Genomic DNA, 19,839 nt, shown 5'->3' on the forward strand with positions numbered 1-19,839 from the left:
GACAAGGTCCTAAATGCACTAGAAGACAAAAAGAATGCAGATGTAATATATACAGACTTTGCAAAAGCCTTCGACAAGTGTGACCATGGCGTAATAGCGCACAAAATGCGCGCTAAAGGAATAACAGGAAAAGTCGGTCGATGGATCTATAATTTCCTCACTAACAGAACACAGAGAGTAGTCGTCAACAGAGTAAAGTCCGAGGCAGCTACGGTGAAAAGCTCTGTTCCACAAGGCACAGTACTAGCTCCCATCTTGTTCCTCATCCTCATATCCGACATAGACAAGGATGTCAGCCACAGCACCGTGTCTTCCTTTGCAGATGACACCCGAATCTGCATGACAGTGTCTTCCATTGCAGACACTGCAAGGCTCCAGGCGGACATCAACCAAATCTTTCAGTGGGCTGCAGAAAACAATATGAAGTTCAACGATGAGAAATTTCAATTACTCAGATATGGTAAACATGAGGAAATTAAATCTTCATCAGAGTACAAAACAAATTCTGGCCACAAAATAGAGCGAAACACCAACGTCAAAGACCTGGGAGTGATTATGTCGGAGGATCTCAACTTCAAGGACCATAACATTGTATCAATCGCATCTGCTAGAAAAATGACAGGATGGATAATGAGAACCTTCAAAACTAGGGAGGCCAAGCCCATGATGACACTCTTCAGGTCACTTGTTCTATCTAGGCTGGAATATTACTGCACTCTAACAGCACCTTTCAAGGCAGGTGAAATTGCCGACCTAGAAAATGTACAGAGAACTTTCACGGCGTGCATAACGGAGATAAAACACCTCAATTACTGGGAGCGCTTGAGGTTTCTAAACCTGTATTCCCTGGAACGCAGGAGGGAGAGATACATGATTATATACACCTGGAAAATCCTAGAGGGACTAGTACCGAACTTGCACACGAAAATCACTCACTACAAAAGCAAAAGACTTGGCAGACGATGCACCATCCCCCCAATGAAAAGCAGGGGTGTCACTAGCACGTTAAGAGACCATACAATAAGTGTCAGGGGCCCGAGACTGTTCAACTGCCTCCCAGCACACATAAGGGGGATTACCAACAGACCCCTGGCAGTCTTCAAGCTGGCACTGGACAAGCACCTAAAGTCAGTTCCTGATCAGCCGGGCTGTGGCTCGTACGTTGGTTTGCGTGCAGCCAGCAGCAACAGCCTGGTTGATCAGGCGCTGATCCACCAGGAGGCCTGGTCACAGATCGGGCCGCGGGGGCGTTGACCCCCGAAACTCTCTCCAGGTAAACTCCAGGTAACGGGATTTGTGGCCTCTGTTAAGCCTTACCCAACAGACTATCACATACACTTTGCGCTGGGAAACGGGAGGTTGTCATATTTGTTTCGAGGAAGTGGAGGGTTCCTCCATTTCCTTGGATCGAGACTCCATCACCAGCATCAAGACAGCGTCCTTCCCTCTCTTGAAGGCAGCAGAATATTACAAAGGAGCTTCCTGGAAGTTGTGGAGGAGATGCTTTGCTTTTAACTTACCTGGAGTTTACCTGGAGAGAGTTCCGGGGGTCAACGCCCCCGCGGCCCGGTCTGAGACCAGGCCTCCTGGTGGATCAGAGCCTGATCAACCAGGCTGTTGCTGCTGGCTGCACGCAAACCAACATACGAGCCACAGCCCGGCTGATCCGGAACTGACTTTAGGTGCTTGTCCAGTGCCAGCTTGAAGACTGCCAGGGGTCTGTTGATAATCCCCCTTATGTGTGCTGGGAGGCAGTTGAACAGTCTCGGGCCCCTGACACTTATTGTATGGTCTCTTAACGTGCTAGTGACACCCCTGCTTTTCATTGGGGGGATGGTGCATCGTCTGCCAAGTCTTTTGCTTTCGTAGTGGGTGATTTTCGTGTGCAAGTTCGGTACTAGTCCCTCTAGGATTTTCCAGGTGTATATAATCATGTATCTCTCCCTCCTGCGTTCCAGGGAATACAGGTTTAGGAACCTCAAGCGCTCCCAATAATTGAGGTGTTTTATCTCCGTTATGCGCGCCGTGAAAGTTCTCTGTACATTTTCTAGGTCGGCAATTTCACCTGCCTTGAAAGGTGCTGTTAGTGTGCAGCAATATTCCAGCCTAGATAGAACAAGTGACCTGAAGAGTGTCATCATGGGCTTGGCCTCCCTAGTTTTGAAGGTTCTCATTATCCATATTCCTTGCGGCTGTCTGAAAGCTGAAAGATATCTTGAGTTATATACTTTGGGGATGGACCCTTCCTCTAGTCTTCAGGTCATTCTGGACCCGTCCTCTAGTTTTCAGGTTATGCTGAACCCGTCCTCTAGTCTTCAGGTCATGTTGGACCCTTCCTCTAGTCTTCAGGTCATGCTGGACCCGTCCTCTGGTCTTCAGGTCATGCTGGACCCATCCTCTAGTCTTCAGGCTATGCTGGACCCGTCCTCTAGTTTTCAGGTCATGCTGGACCCGTCTTCTAGTTTCCAGTTCATGTTGAGCCCGTCCTCTAGTCTTCAGGTCATGCTGGACCCGTTTTCTAGTTTTTATGTCATGCTGGACCCGTCCTCTAGTTGTACATGAATGGTATACAATACCGACAAGATGAAAATTAGACACAGGTGCAACATCTGGGTATCTTTGTTGTAGACGTTACGCCATCCAGTGGCTTTATCAATACAAATTCAAGGACATAATTGGAAGACAGAACTATATACAAAAGATGAGAGTGCTCTTCACACCAACAGCAAGGCTGAGGGACTGATTACCTCATCTTTTGTATATAGTTCTGCTGTCTTCCAGTTATGTCCTTGAATTTGTATTGATAAGGTCACTGGTTGACGAAAACTCTACAATAAAGATACCCAGATGTTGCACATGGGTCTAACTCTCATGCTGGACCCATCCTTAATATGAGCTAACATGGCATGCAATTTTTTTAGGCTGTGTCTCCAAGCTAGCCTAGCAACCTGGCCTTCGATAAATTAATGTTGAGTAATGCACTTTAGCCCTGCCCAGCTTTTCTTACGTCAGCCTTCATTCAGTGGGTGTTACTTAGTACAGCCTATATTTAAAGCTACAAAAAATTCTCGCTTCAATGACGGTACCTGAAAGTTTGTTCCACTCATCTTTTACTATGCTGCAAAACCAGTATATTCGTTCTGAGTCTAAATTTGCTCAACTTGAATCCGTTGCTGTGAGTCCTGTCTTGGTTGGATATTTTCAAAACGTTATTTATATTCCTCTTTTTTATTCCTGTTTTCCATTTGTTCACTTTAGGTACATCCTCTCTAATTTTACGTCTTTCTAGAGAATTCAAATTCAGCTCCTTTAGCCAATGTTCGTAAAAGACAAAAAAAATTCCTGATGCATGAGATCAACTTCATTATCCTTCACTGTATGTTTTCCAGCGGATTTATGACCATTCTGTAATATGGAGACCAGATCTGGGTAGTATAATCTAAATGGGCTCTTACCAAGGATATGCAAATTCGAAGTATAACTTGAGGACTTCCGTTATGAAGCGAAGAATCCTACTCTTTATTGTAAACACTTACGCACTGTTGTCTTGGCTTTAAACTACTGCTAACAAGACCCCCTAAGTCTCTTTATCATTCAGTTTGATTGAGACCTGCATTATTTTGAATTGATATGCGTCATAATTATTGTCTTTTCCTGGGAAAATAACTTTACATTTGTCGGCGGTAACCTGCAACTGCCATTTCTCAGACCACATCAGTCTATGCAGATCTTCCTATTTTTTGTATCATCGGCAAACTTGCTTATGTCGCTGTTTATCCCTCACTGCAGCAAAGGCGTTCTCAGTGATCAGATCAGATTGGCCGTCCTCTTCTGCAACATTGCAAGCTCCTGATGATGTGCTGATTGCAACACGAAAGGCCTAGAGCTATCGTTCAGTTCCCTCATCTGTGTTGTTAATGTACTTCGTGAGCAAGAATGGGCTCAGTACTGACCTCTGAGGTGATAATAGTGCTGATTACAACAGCAGTACTACTAGTAATAATAACAAGGAGAGAGTGCTGTGTAGAAGGTTATTGGGTAATCTGAAATAACCTAAAGAAGTGACTAAGACAGAGAATATGGCAGTGATTGTTTAAGCACTGAACAGGACGATAAGAAACGGAAACTTGTGTTCATGAGTGCTAGGAGTTGGTGATGATGCTTGTAGAAGGGGGGGGGGTGATTGTGCTGGTAGGGACGGGTGTTGGGGCTGGTAGGGGGTGGGGTAATGGGGATGGGAGTGATGGAACTGGGAGGGGGGTGATGGGGATGGGAGGGTAATGGAGAGTGGGTGAAAGGGGCTAGGATGGGGAAGGTAATGGAGAGGGGTAAAGAGGGCTAGGAGAGGGGTAAATAGGAATATTAACAAGTGTTGCTACTAGCCACTATATTCTGTATAATATTTACATTGTAGGAACACGAACACTCACCGTAGGGGAACAGTGTGGGAGAGATGGAGGAAGTGTGTGTGGGAGGAGGGATGGAGGAAGTATGTGGGATGAGGGATGAAGTGTGTGGGAGGAGGGATGGAGGAAGTGTGTGAGAAAAGAAGAGGAACAGCCGTAGAAAACATGTTATAAAAGGGCAAAGTGAATAAGGGAATGTTGGTGAGAGAGAGAGAGAGAGAGAGAGAGAGAGAGAGAGAGAGAGAGAGAGAGAGAGAGAGAGAGAGAGAGAGACAGAGAGACAGAGAGAGAGTGACAGACGTGGCTGATGTCTAGTTCAAGGAAGGTAGAGTGGTGGGACGGGAGGGAGTTTTGGATTGGGGGAGGGGGATGAGGAAGAGAGGGGGGAGGGGTTGTGGATGAGAGAGGGGAAGGGGTTGAGGATGATAGTGGGGGAGGGGTTGTGGATAATGGTGGGAGAGGGGTTGTGGTGGGGGAGGGGTTGTGGTGGGGAAGGGGGGATAGTCGACTCTACCAGACGGAACTTACGAGCCATTACTGTCCCACCGGAAGTAGATTAAAGGTCAGCTTCCACTGCCGTCAGCAGCAAGGTTCACTGTCAGCCCAGCCAGCCTTCTACTCCTGTTGCTGCTGCTGCTGTTTGTTCTGTTACTGTTGCTCTGACTCCTGAGGATGATAATGCTGTCATTGTTGTCGTTGCAGTCACTGTTGTCTTTACTACATTTGCTATCACTGTTGCCATTAATACTGTTGCTGCCACTGTTACTAGTGTTTCTGTTACTACTGTTGTCGCTACTAAGTTACTATCGCTGTTATTATTACTGTTATTGCTATTACGTACTTGCCATTATTATTATTATTGCTGATAATACTGCTGCTACCCATGTTGTTATTACTGTTATTGTTATTACTATTATTACTGTTGTTACCAGTGTTATTACTGCTGTTACCAGTGGTGTTGTTATTGTTATTAATGCTGTTGCTACCAATGCTACTGTTACTACTATTCCTGGCACCTCCGTCGCAGCTGCCGCTGCTGCTGTTGCTGCTTAGCCTGGGAACGAACACCTGCTTAATTTACAAGTGTTCCTGTCGGCAGGGGCAGGTGAGGACAAGGTGGTGCCAGGTGCGCTAGACACGAAGCTAGCTAGCACCTGCTTTCTCTGGGAAACTCTACCTACCCTACTTGTGTTCTGCAGGAACCAGGCTAGATACTATCTAAGTCAGCGTAACTTTTGGACAAGTTCTCCTGACGCTGGTCCTAGTGATATCCACACAGCGAAGCTTTTGATCCAGTGACCGAGGTCTTCCGTGGAGAAACAATGATCACATGATCATTATTTCTCCACGGTTGAGGTCTCGGACCTCGGGAGAGTAGTCTTGCGGACAGACACGTGCACTAGGAGGCCTGCGGGAAATAATGTGCTAAACCCGGTCAGTAACATCATACAACCTGTAATATTGGATTATTATTATTATTATTATTATTATTATTATTATTATTATTATTGTTATTATAAGTAGGTATGATTGGGCTTCGAAGTCCAAAATAAAATCATGAAGTGAAACGATTTCGTGTGAGTTGGACCTGCTTAGCATGGGCCAGTGGTACCTGCCTAACATGCGATAGTAGTACCTGCCTAACACAGGAAAGTGGTATGTCTAGCATGGGACAGTAGTACCTGTCTAGCATAGGACAGCAGTACCTGTCTAGCATAGGACAGCAGTACCTGTCTAGCATAGGACAGCAGTACCTGTTTAGCATGGGCCAGTAGGACCTGCCTAGCATGGGCCAGTAGGACCTGCCTAGCATGGGCCAATAGGACCTTCCTAGCATGGGCAGGGCTCACATCTCTGGGAGAGAACAAGACTTACATAAACAACTTTCTCACGGGATGAATTGAAGACTTTTTTTGGGTGCCTCGGTGAGAGATGTGACATGTGTGTTAAATAAAGGATACTTTTTCTTTAGTCTCCCACAGTTGATACTGACCTTGCGTTTTTTGTTGTGTCTCCCCGCTCTGCGGGACTCACCTGTTTCCTCTATAATGATTTAATAATGTTGGGTACGTCAACCAAACTGCTTCTCCTAGAAAACATTGTATCATAGTGCAAACAAAAATCTAGCGATGTTTCCCCTGTTATATTCGATGAATTTGACCAAGGTACAACACCTGTTTTTTTTTTTTTTGGGGGGGGGGGGAGACGATTCGCCAACTAGTCAGTGGCTTTATCAATACAAGGACATTAACGGAAGAGTGTAGAAGAGGTAATCAGTCCCTCTCAGCCTTGCAGAATTACGTATAGAAAACGGTTGGAAATGAGGTAATCAGTCCATTAATCTAGGTACTAGGTACTTCAGAGTTATCGAGACTTAGGTACTCAACACCTCTTCTTTTACACACTTCGTTTATCTCCCTGTATTGTATTGACAAAGTCACTGGTTGGCGAAACGTCTACAAATAAGGCTAGTCAGATGTTGTACATGTGTTTAATTCATCAACTTCTCGGTGTTGTTTATAGTGTGTTAAATAAAGGATACTTTTTCTGATAGAGAATATTGCCTCACAATACCGTGACTAGAACAATACACAAATAACCCGCACTTATGAAAGGAAAAGTAACGACGACATTTCGGTCCGACTTAGATCATTAATACGTGTTACACTTGTGTCTTATTCATGAGATACTGTAATCTGTCAGCCAGTGCTGGGAGACTCAGTAAGACAACTGGGATATCGTCAGGTATTCTGCTATGGGTTGACTAATGTCACCCCGGACTACCTGGGGGTCGTTCCCCCGGCCCAGACTGGGGAGTAAGAGGGATGGTGGTAATCAAGTTTGATCCCAGGAAGGGAAGGATAGTTCCAGTTCCTCGTATCCAGAGACTGACCAGACTCTTTGAGGAGGTATATAGAAACAGAGTATATATGGCTGGTGACTGGGGATATACATCACTGATGTGCGTACGTATATACATTACTGATGTAGTGTGTATTGAGTATGTATAGCTGATTATGTATTTATATCGCTGTAAATAATTTCGCAAACAGGCGAAATTATTTACAAATATTGTCTCTACGTCCACAGCAGACTCGAACCTGCTAACTCTGTATCAGAGTCCACAGAGACAGTGTTTGTAAATAATCTCGCCTGTTTGCGAATTGTTAAGCATTTCAAATCTCTTTCGTTGTCCACTGCATGTGCCAGGATTCGATGAAATAACTTTCAAAACGAGCTTGGTGCCCGGGGGTATGGGGTAACATCGCTTAGCTTCGGCTAAGCGCCCATACTTATCGCTGGTCTAGCTCCGTGGTAAAGTACTGTGGACTCTGATACAGAGTTAGCAGGTTCGAGTCCTGCTGTGGACGTAGAGACAATGTTTGTGTGTGTGTATATATATATATATATATATATATATATATATATATATATATATATATATATGTCATTAGTGTGTGTGTGTACATGTATGTTTGTTTTATGTAAATTCAAGATTTTCCTGATAGTGTAATTTCCTGTGCAAAGAACAGTTGTTTGTGTAGCTCCCGTGTATGTTATTCTAGCTTGTGGGGGAGGGGAGGAGAAAGAGAAGGAGGATGAGGACGAGAAGGAAAAGGAGAAAGAGGAGGAAGAGAAGAAAGAGGACTCTTCACGGGGTAACATCTTTCCACATCTCCATAGAGAGTATCTGGATGACAGGCAATCCACTCGTAGCACACCAGCCAGCATCCTTTTTACTCCACCTCATCATAGCAACAATCGTATCCCCCCAACAGCTAGACAACAGCAGTCCTGTTAGCAGCAGTTCATCACCACCTCTCGTCAAAGCAGCATCACTCAGCATAGCGGTTCTTGGCATAGCTGTATCTCAACTCTCAGCCTAGTAGCAACATACCAGCACTCAATATAGCAGCAACAGCGTAGCATCAGTATAGCAACACCGTAGCAGCAGCAGCAGCAGCATAGCAACAGCATCTCAGCTCTTGGCATAGAAGCATCACAACTGATTTTAGTCGGCAGCAGGAAAGGCATTAAGACGGTCAACATATACTACAAACTCGGGCCATACGATAGAGCGGAAAAATAATGTAAAGGACGTGGGAGTAGTAATGTCTGAGGATTTCACTTTCAAGGATCACAACAGTGCGACTATCACAAGTGCAAAGAAAATGATAGGATGGATGAAAACGTTCAAAACGAGAGATGCCAAGCCAATGATGATCCTTTTCAAATCACTTGTCCTCTCTACACTGGAATACTGCTGTACATTAACATCTCCGCTCAGAGCAGGTAGGTTAAATTGCAGATCTAGAGTGTACAGAGAACCTTTACTCCACGTATAAGTTCTATCAAGCACCCGAACTACTGGGAACGCTTGGAAGCATTTGAGTTGTACTCGTTGGAACGCAGGAGAGAGAGATGCATCATAATATACACTTGGAAAATCCTAGAAGGAATGGTCCCGAATCTGCACGCAGAAATCACTCTCTACGAAAGTAAAAGACTGGGCAGGCGATGCAAAATACCCCCAATTAAAAGTAGGGGAGCCATAAGTACGCTAAGAGAAAACGCCATAAGTGTTTGGGGCCCACGACTGTACAACAGCCTCCCACCAAGCATAAGGGGAATTGCCAATAGGCCCCTGGATGCCTTCAAGAGGGAGCTGGACAGATACCTAAAGTCAGTGCCGGATCAGCCGGGCTGTGGTTCGTACGTTGGACTACGTGCGGCCAGCAGTAACAGCGCGGTTGATCAGGCCCTGATCCACCGGGAGACCTGGTCGTGGACCGGGTCGCGGGGGCGTTTATCTCCGGAATAACCTCCAGTTAGACTCCAGGAAAGTCAGTGGGTGACGTGTGATTGGTGGGCTCCGTAACAGGTAATTGGTGGATGGGTTGTAAATGGTGGATTAGCGGTGGGAAGACTATAGGTGAGGCGGCTGACTAATAGTTCACTGCAGGTAACTGACAGCAATACAGTCATCACTGAGTGACAGCGGGTGATATTCACAAGACACCCACTTTAACGCAACAAGTCAGAGCAGTAGCACAGCAGCTAGGTGACAGGAGCACAGCAGCTGGGTGACAGGAGCACAGCAGCTGGGTGACAGGAGCACAGCAGCTGGGTGACAGGAGCACAGCAGCTGGGTGACAGGAGCACAGCAGCTGGGTGACAGAAGCACAGCAGCTGGGTGACAGAAGCACAGCAGCTAGGTGACAGGAGCACAGCAGCTGGGTGACAGAAGCACAGCAGCTGGGTGACAGAAGCACAGCAGCTGGGTGACAGAAGCACAGCAGCTGGGTGACAGAAGCACAGCAGCTGGGTGACAGAAGCACAGCAGCTGGGTGACAGAAGCACAGCAGCTAGGTGACAGGAGCACAGCAGCTGGGTGACAGAAGCACAGCAGCTGGGTGACAGAAGCACAGCAGCTGGGTAACAGTAGATGAGTTGAGAAGAGAAAGAAGGAAGAGTGGAAAGAGAAGTTAATGGGTTTTTATTGATGTGTTAGATTTTACATCTCTGGTTTATAAGATTGGAGTTTAGGTTCCAAGTCGTCGTAGTCGTCGTCTTCTTCTTCTTCTTCTTCTTCTTTTTCTTCTTCTTCTTCTTCTTCTTCTTCTTCTTCTTCTTCGTCCTTCTCCTCCTCCTCCTCCTCCTCCTCCTCCTCCTCCTCCTCCTCCTCCTCCTCCTCCTCCTCCTCCTCCTCCTCCTCCTCCTCCTCCTCCTTAGGAGATGGTTCCGTGTATTTGCTCAAGGAACATCTCTTTTATTTATTAGCTCTGTAAGTTTACCTTTGCTGGAGAATGAGTTGACGTACGTGTGTGTGTGTGTGTGTGTGTGTGTGTGTGTGTGTGTGTTAGTTACCATTGTGTGTGTGTGTTCACCAAGATGTGTTCGCGGGGGATCGAGACTCAGCTCCTGGCCCCGCCTCCTAGACTACATTAATCGGCATCACAGATTTCTGAGTTCTTAAGTCTTACATAATTAAGGTATACAAAACAAAAATGTATTGTAGATGAATAAGGCGTGTGCAGCACTTGGGTAACTTTGTGGAGATGTTTCACCAACCAGTGGCCACTAGTTGGCGAAACGACCCCACAGTAAAGATACCCAAATGTTGCACCTGTGTCCTGTTCGCTCCCTTGGGCCTTATTGTATCTACTCCTGCAGCTGTGTATTGAGATTGCCTCCACTACTGCCTCATTCAACTCATTCTACTTTTCAACCAGCCTGAAACTAAGGAAATACTGTACTTCACTTTACATCCCCATGACTCACCTGTGTCTTCAGCTTCCACCTGTGTCCCTTTGATTGTGGCTCTCATAATTTAGTCTGTCCCTATCTGTTTTATCAATCCCTCTTAAGGTTTTGCATGTCTTAATCATGTCTTCCCTTGTTTTTTCCCTCCGTCAGGCTCACTTCCTTTGATTTCTGGCACTAAGTCTGTTACAAACCTTTGGACCCATGAGAACTGCGTACTTGACCAAGTGTGGGTTCCTTGCTGAGACCACATACGCAGTGATTGGCCTCATAACTTACATCGTGTATAAAGTTCAGAATCATTCTTTGTTCATGCTTCTGAATGCTGTTTTGAGTTTTGCTAATCTTGCACATGCCGCTGCCGTATTCTTCTCATTAGTTTTACATCGTCAGCAAACAGTGACACATAAACACATAAGACTTATTTCCCTCTGGTAGGTCATTCAAGTATCTTAGAAATAATAGCGGCCCTAATACTGATCCTTGTGGAACCCCACTCGTTACTCTCCCCCCTCCCATTTTGATCTTTCATTCTTTATTTACTGTTAGCCAATGCCTTCTGTCATTTAGGCACTCGACCCACTGGAGCACTGTCTTTTAACCCTGGCTGTAATACCGGTGTGGTACTGTATCAGATGTTCCCTTGCAGTCCAGGAAGATGTAGTCCACCCAGCCCTGTCTTTCTTGTAGTATTATCTCTGTGATTTGCATAAAACTCCAATAAATGCGTAAAACAGACTTTTCCATATTTAAAGCCGTGCTGGTTTTCAGTAAAAATAATTGTCTCCAAGTGCTCTAATATCCTTTGGCTTACAATCTTCTGCAGAACTTGTAAGAGTATGAATGTTAAAGACACTTACTGGGTTGTAACTGTGAGTGGTTTATCTTGTTGCTTCCTGAGTAATCATCTTGGTCACAGGCAGGTGGAGACCTTCCTATGGTGCTCCAAGGTCCCCTCACCCACGCCTCCACCCACCCATGCTTTCACTCACGCCTCCACACCATGCTTTCACCCACGCCCCCACCCATCCATACTTTCACCCACGCCTCCACCCGCCCATGCTTTAACTCGCGCCTCCACCCACTCATACTTTCACCCACGCCTCCACCCACGCTCAAACCTGCTTTGAAGAAACTGCGTACTGCTCTCTGGTATGGAGACAGTATAAGAAAAATCTTTCTTGTGAAAACGTTTACCGTCATTGATAAACTTTCTCAGTTCAACACTGAGGGAAACGTCATGATAGAAACTCTACATGTAAACTGCTACTTTATAATTCTTTTCACCATATACCAGCCAACAGAAGACAAAGCCACAAACTGTATAACAGACTTGTAGAACCTGTAAGTTACCTGTAGTGTCTTCCGGGGGTCGTCACCCCTGTGACCCGGGTGCTGACCTGACTGACCAGCCAGTTAGTGCCAGGCACCACAACCTGGGTTAGTCAGGAACCGACTTAGGAACTTATTAAGTTCCCACTTGTAAACAGATGAGGGTGGGGGTTGTTAATTCCCCTTACGTATTAAGGGAGAGCGTTCAAAAATCTAGATCCCCTTACACTATTGAATTGTCTCTTAGTATTACTCATCGCGTCCCTGTTTTTCATTGTAAGTATTTTGCACTCTGCCAAACTTCCTGCATTAATGTGGAATGATTACTGTGTGAAGGTTTGCGACCAATCCCTCTAGAATCTTCCAGGTGTAGATTATGATGCATCTTTTTCGCCTACATTCTAAAGTGTACAGTTCAAGAGACTTAAAGCGCTCCCGCTAATTTAAGTCCTTGACTGAGCTTATACAAGCTGCGAAGATTTTCTGTACGTTTTGCAGTTAGGCAGTTTCACCTGTTTTGAAGGGGACCGTTAGTACCCAGAAATATTCTAGCCTAGAGAGTACAAGTGACTTGAAAAGTATCATCACTGATTCGGCATGTTTTGTTTTGAATGTTCGAGTTATCCAGCAAATTATTTTCCTTATCGTTTCGATAATAAATTGATTGTTGGATGTGAGATCCTCTTGATATTGTCACTCTCGAGTCCCTCACATTGAACTGCCGTTCTACAGAATAATTTGAGCATATCTTGCATTACTCAGACTTTAATTCCTCAATGTACCCATATCAGGATAACAGAAGTTTGTCTTCATTGAACGTTATATTACTGTTAGTGGTCCACTGGAAGGTTTATATCAGCTTGAAGGTTTGCTGTGTCCTCTACGACGCCATTCTTATATAGTATCGTGTGCAGAGGTTGATAAGATACCAGGGTTTATGTCTCTATGTCAGACATAACAATGATAAAGAGAAGTGGATTATTATTATCTTAATCAAAACTAAGCGCTAAACCCAGAAGGGTCATACAACGCTGCAAAAGAGAAGTGGAGCGAGTACTGTACTGTGAGGAATACAGTTCTTCACTGTGGCTGCCTCAGACTCCACTCTTACTCTCTGGCTTATAGCTAAGAAATTATATATTCACTTGCTCACTTTCTCAGTTTCGCACTGTGTATACCATTATCATCTCGTGAAATTTGATATAGCTCTATACAGAGAGACACGTTGCCCCAGTAAGTTTGTTTTGCAGTTTCTCTTCATATGGCTCCTGTTATTCTTAGTACAGTAGGCCGCACCTGTAATTAAGGAAAAAACAAGAGTGTACTTATGTAACACCAGAGTGAACGCGAGAGTGGCTGCAGGAAGCATGTAATTCTAAATCAGCGTAGCATTTATCTCCGTATCAAAACATTTCTCTGTTTATCAAAATATTTATCTCCGCACACACCTTTTGTCTCCTTCACATTAAAGTTACACACAGTCAAACCTCTTCACCATCCTTCAGAGGATATATAGGGGGGGGGGGGGAACTGTATATTCCATCATGCCATCGGTATTTTTCTGTATGTTAATCAGACACTTTTCATTGCAGAAGTGATCAGCTGGAGACTGCTGGGTTAACTACCGTTCACTTAGTAAGTACTGACGTTAACTACAGAGTATTTCCCTCTCAGAGTAAAGTAAGAATTAGGTGACTTTTATGTGTCTACCCAGGGTTTAAATTACCTAACTTATCACCAGTACAGTATGTGTTTATTGGTTCCATTATATAAATGTGTCAGTAAATATGTAGAGTAAATATGTAAGTAAGATGAATAAAGGTCATGTTATTGTGAATATGTGTGTATACTGAGAGCTGTATGTCTGTATATCCGGTGTATATATCAGGAATTAAATGATTATAATTATTGACTGGTGGTAAACAGGTTACATGCAGTCTTAATGACCTTCGTCTTGGATATATGATTTAAACATTTAAACCCCATTAACCAACACAGTCACTTTAATTTATATATATATATATATATATATATATATATATATATATATATATATATATATATATATATATAATCTCTTTTGCCGAATCAGTGAAACTGGTCAATTAGCAAGAACTCGTTTAAAATTAAGTCCTTTCAAAAATTTTCTCTTATACGTTTGAAGATACATTTTTTTCGTTTATATTAATGTAAAAATTAATAATTTTGTACCAAAAGAATCTTAAAAAACTTACCTAACCTTATTATAACAAGCTCAATTTAATTTAGCCTAATCCAGCTAAATATATTTTAGATAAGTTTACAATAATATAATAATAAACAAACAAAATGAAATAATTTTTTTCTTTAGATTCAGAACGATTTTTGCGAAATTATTCCTCACACAAATTTTCGCTTGCCTTATTCGGCAAGCGAAAATAGCAAGTTTTACTTTATATATTATATATATATATATATATATATATATATATATATATATATATATATATATATATATATATATATATATATATATATATATATGCATGCTAAACAAACACGGAGGAGTTAAATGATAGCTCTAGGCCTTTCGTGTTGCAGTCAATACATCAGGAGCTTCCAGTGTTCCATAAGATGAAATCCCAGCAAAGATGTGCAGAGGAAGTCTTTTTTTTTCACAAACTCTTCCTTTGAACATGTTTTCTGGAACTTCATCCTCTTTTCTGCAACATTGACAGCTCCTGATTTGTTGATTGCGACACGAAAGGCCTACAGCTATCGTTCATCTCCTTCCCCCCCGGTGGTTGTTTTGCATCTTGTATCGCTTGTTTGCGATTCTTGCATAATAAATGTCGGTGGCGGGGATGAAGTTGACGTAAGTGACAGATTATGTCAACATCCAACACCTTCCTGGGGCTGTTCTGGGGGGGGGGAGGGGGGTGTAAGCAAAACTGTGATAGTACTCTCATATACATATTGCGTCGCTCCTGGTGTGTGAATTAGTATAGTCAGGTGCACAGTGCTTCTCCTGGTGTTTATGTCTCTGGTGTGTATCTGAAGGTATGTATATCCTGTTGTATAAGGCATAAGCATGCACATAGTGTAGTCTCATGGTGCGTGAGGCAATATAGTCATGCACACAGTGTAGTCTGGTGTGTGAGGTAGTAGTCATGCACACAGTGTAGTCTGGTGTGTGAGGTAGTAGTCATGCACACAGTGTAGTCTGGTGTGTGAGGTAGTAGTCATGCACACAGTGTAGTCTGGCGTGTGAGGTAATAGTCATGCACACAGTGTAGTCTGGCGTGTGAGGTAGTAGTCATGCACACAGTGTAGTCTGGTGTGTGAGGTAGTAGTCATGCACACAGTGTAGTCTGGTGTGTGAGGTAGTAGTCATGCACACAGTGTAGTCTGGCGTGTGAGGTAGTAGTCATGCACACAGTGTAGTCTGGCGTGTGAGGTAGTAGTCATGCACACAGTGTAGTCTGGTGTGTGAGGTAGTAGTCATGCACATAGTGTAGTCTGGTGTGTGAGGTAGTAGTCATGCACACAGTGTAGTCTGGTGTGTGAGGTAGTAGTCATGCACACAGTGTAGTCTGGCGTGTGAGGTAGTAGTCATGCACACAGTGTAGTCTGGCGTGTGAGGTAGTAGTCATGCACACAGTGTAGTCTGGTGTGTGAGGTAGTAGTCATGCACACAGTGTAGTCTGGCGTGTGAGGTAGTAGTCATGCACACAGTGTAGTCTGGTATGTGAGGCAGGAGAGTCATGCACATAGTGTAGTCTGGTGTGTGAAGCAGTACTCATGCATACGGTGTAGTCTGGTGTGTGAGGTAGTAGTCATGCACATAGTGTAGTCTGGTGTGTGAGGTAGTAGTCATGCACACAGTGTAGTCTGGCGTGTGAGGTAGTAGTCATGCACACAGTGTAGTCTGGTGTGTGAGGTAGTAGTCATGCACATAGTGTAGTCTGGTGTGTGAGGTAGTAGTCATGCACACAGTGTAGTCTGGTGTGTGAGGTAGTAGTCATGCACACAGTGTAGTCTGGCGTGTGAGGTAGTAGTCATGCACACAGTGTAGTCTGGTGTGTGAGGTAGTAGTCATGCACACAGTGTAGTCTGGCGTGTGAGGTAGTAGTCATGCACACAGTGTAGTCTGGTATGTGAGGCAGGAGAGTCATGCACATAGTGTAGTCTGGTGTGTGAAGCAGTACTCATGCATACGGTGTAGTCTGGTGTGTGAGGTAGTAGTCATGCACATAGTGTAGTCTGGTGTGTGAGGTAGTAGTCATGCACACAGTGTAGTCTGGCGTGTGAGGTAGTAGTCATGCACACAGTGTAGTCTGGCGTGTGAGGTAGTAGTCATGCACACAGTGTAGTCTGGTGTGTGAGGTAGTAGTCATGCACATAGTGTAGTCTGGTGTGTGAGGTAGTAGTCATGCACACAGTGTAGTCTGGCGTGTGAGGTAGTAGTCATGCACACAGTGTAGTCTGGTGTGTGAGGTAGTAGTCATGCATACGGTGTAGTCTGGTGTGTGAGGTAGTAGCCATGCACACAGTGTAGTCTGGTGTGTGAGGTAGTAGTCATGCACACAGTGTAGTCTGGTGTGTGAGGTAGTAGTCATGCACACAGTGTAGTCTGGTGTGTGACGTAGTAGTCATGCATACGGTGTAGTCTGGTGTGTGAGGTAGTAGTCATGCACACAGTGTAGTCTGGTGTGTGAGGCAGGAGAGTCATGCACATAGTGTAGTCTGGTGTTTGTGAAGCAGTACTGTCATACACAGTCTACTGCCTCACACACCGGTAGACAACACTACACACAGACAAATTCATACATTCGTCAATGACCTTTAGAATGCGTGACGTCAGCTACTATAAGCTTGATACAAAACACTCTTACTGGCCTCCCACACCAGGCTGGTGTAACCGACCATGTATACTATTACATTCACAATTTAACCGTAAAGTTCGATTTCATTATTATTTGCTGGTGTGTGAAGAACATGTGTTATCGTCGTTGTCTCTGTTATGACACAAGCCAGATGTACACCTGCCGTGGAATTATTTACACGTATATCACGTGTAATTATGAGGCTTGATACCTGTCATATGAGGATGCACTCTATAGTGATCCTTTGTCATTTTAAAAGGAGTGAAAGCCTTGTTCTGTTAGAGAATGCTGAGCCACTTACCGGGTCATTATCTCATTAAGTCCCATGTCAGGAGACACTATTCGTGTTTCCTGACAAACAAAACACCACCACCAAGATCCGTGTCAATAGACATCTATTTCCCGACGAACTAAACACCACTACCAAGACTCGTTCGTGTCAGGAGACACTTACGTTTCCTGACGGGCAAAACTCCACAAACTCCAGTTAGTAACACATAAGCTAAGTTGCCGGCTTCCAGAGTGGCAAGGTAAGAGAGAGAGACTAACAGGCTGACTGTCACAGATCAGTCTATCGGTTTAACCGATAGACTGATTTACTATATTTCACTAGCAGCTCAGTACTACTTAATTTAGTTGAGTTACGCTAACTTGCAGTAGCTGTGGCTCTCTCAATCAGTGTGTTTAACCGAAGTGGCTCTCTTGCAAAAATTAGTGAATAACACCCATCCTCTTAATCACCAACCCATCCTCTCAGTATCTAGGTCCAGTTCTCACTGGTTTGCAGAAAATTTCTCGGTTAGGCTACGTTACGCTACGTTATCCTTTATTTACAAAAAAAAAAAAATTATAACATACCATAATGAATAAAACAACATGAAAATAAGATTAAAGGCGATAAAGATCTCAGCATATCGAACAGAAAACGGGCTGCCACTAACTGCGCTCTGCGTAAGTCATAATACCACTGTATAAGGCGCCATTATTAGTCTTCCATTTGACTGTGTTTACACCAGTGAAATAATGTCTGTGATTAAAACCCGCTATGTTAAGCACAGCCATGATTTCACTGCTGTAAAAGACTGTCAAATGGGTGACTATTGATGGCGCGTTCACTACTATTAGCGCTGGATGACCTCCCCCCCCCCTCCTTCCCACGGGATTAGTGCTTCATTAAGTGTAATGTGTTTCATGAAGGTTATTGGTCTCAGGTGTTGCACGGTGGCCGGTCAGTATTTTGTCTGGTAAAGGTAAGAGGAATTTTTTAAAAGTTTTAGTTTTGTGGTTTCACTTGAAGCACAGAAAGATACAATACCATGACTGGAACAATACACAAATAACCTGCACATAGGAGCAGCTTACGACGACGTTAAATAACACTCGTGTACAGTTCAGAACATTTAAAACGTTTCGCCACCAATATCTTCGTTAGGACTGATGAAGCCACTCGTTGCGAAACGTTTCCTGAACTGTCAACGTCTGCATCGAGTGGTGCATTCTTATACTTCACCAACAACAGAGCGAAACGTTGTTTCTTTGAAAGCTGTTTCCGAAACGTCGTCTTTTCACTGCAGCTTACAAGCATGACAATCAGTTGGCTTCTCACGTAAATATAAGAGATATTCAGAAATCTTTGCCACTTTATTAGTAGTGTACTGCAGTGGCTCGGTATTGTGGATAAGTTGAAGAACGATGGACTGAACACATCAACTCTAGGCTGAGGGAATGATTGCCTCATTCTCCTCGTCTTTCACCGTTTTTCTCTGTACTGGACCGAAGAAGCCCTGGCTGGCGAAACGTTTCCTCAATAAAGATTCCCAAATATTACACAAGTGTCTCATTCTTCAGTTTGTCGGTTTTCTAAGTCATTACATCACATTATGGATAAGGCCTCACTCTGTCAGTTGAGGACTGTTAAGTGGGATCAGTAAGTGGATGGGTGACCAGCAGAACAGCCTCCTTCCCAAGATGAACTGCTCTACGAGTCACAGACTTTGTAGCCGAAACAGTATAAGTTTCTGTTACAACTTTGACATAACACGCTGACAGTGTCTTCAGGATGGGATGTTTGTGTTTTGTGTGCACTCAACATGTGTGGTGTACACACATGGTAGTGTGCGAACATGATGTATACACATGGTGATGTACACACGCGTCCCAACCAGTCTTTGCGAGTTGAATTTCACGAATGAGTGAAACTGAACCAAGGACTTTTCAACCTCTCACTTGATATTGTGTCATCCCGACCTAGACGACCTCACTAGGGCGACGATTAATTATTATTATTATTATTATTATTATTATTATTATTATTATTATTAATGGGGAAGCAATAAACCTCGTAGTAGTCTTTCAGTAAAAGGAATATGGACTCAGCTGTTACGGCAGCCTCAAACGTTTCCCTCTAGCAGAGCTGAGGCTCTTATTATTAATTATTATTATTATTATTATTATTATTATTATTATTATTATTATTATTAAACTCGTTTTGTTGGCGAGTATTGTGGTGATTTAACTCTTACTCACGACTTCGCAAGAACTGATTGGTGCTTGAGCAATGACCTTTTGATGTTGACGTGGCACTGACCTGCCTCCTGAACCCCTCCCACCTCCTTTCTCAATCCCTCCTCCTCACTTCCACCTCAGCCCTCACCACCAACCTTGACCCCTGAAGGTTGGTGATGAAGGTGGAGGGTGTGATTGTAGCAGGAGGTGTGAATCTCGGTATATATACACACACCGAGAGGTGTGTGTCTCTTAGTGTATAGTCGTGACACCAGCAGGTGACAGGAAAAGTCCTATTGACACAGTGTTTTCTTCGTCAGGAAGTGAATGCTTTAGTCGCTGCTCCTCAAGGTTATCCCAAAGCGTGCAGGGTGAATGTTGCGCTGGGGGAAGCAGGGTGTCCTGTAGAATGAAAGGCAGGGTGTCTGGCAGACACCCCACCCACTGTCACTGTGAAGTGGTGTCTT

The 19,839-nt window shown here is 44.0% G+C and overlaps 1 protein-coding gene across 2 annotated transcripts in view; it reads left to right on the forward strand.

Annotated features, from left to right (window-relative positions):
- The window catches only part of MESR3 (misexpression suppressor of ras 3), a 276,810-nt gene that overhangs the window by 77,352 nt on the left and 179,619 nt on the right, over positions 1-19,839 (forward strand). For both annotated transcript variants that reach the window (XM_053777167.2, XM_053777169.2), the window contains exon 2: positions 13,595-13,637. The gene's annotated coding sequence lies outside the window, so the exon portion shown is untranslated. The remainder of the gene's footprint in view (positions 1-13,594; positions 13,638-19,839) is intronic.

The sequence above is a fragment of the Cherax quadricarinatus genome, chromosome 21 (genome assembly GCF_038502225.1).
Source record: "Cherax quadricarinatus isolate ZL_2023a chromosome 21, ASM3850222v1, whole genome shotgun sequence".
NCBI classification, from domain to species: domain Eukaryota; kingdom Metazoa; phylum Arthropoda; class Malacostraca; order Decapoda; family Parastacidae; genus Cherax; species Cherax quadricarinatus.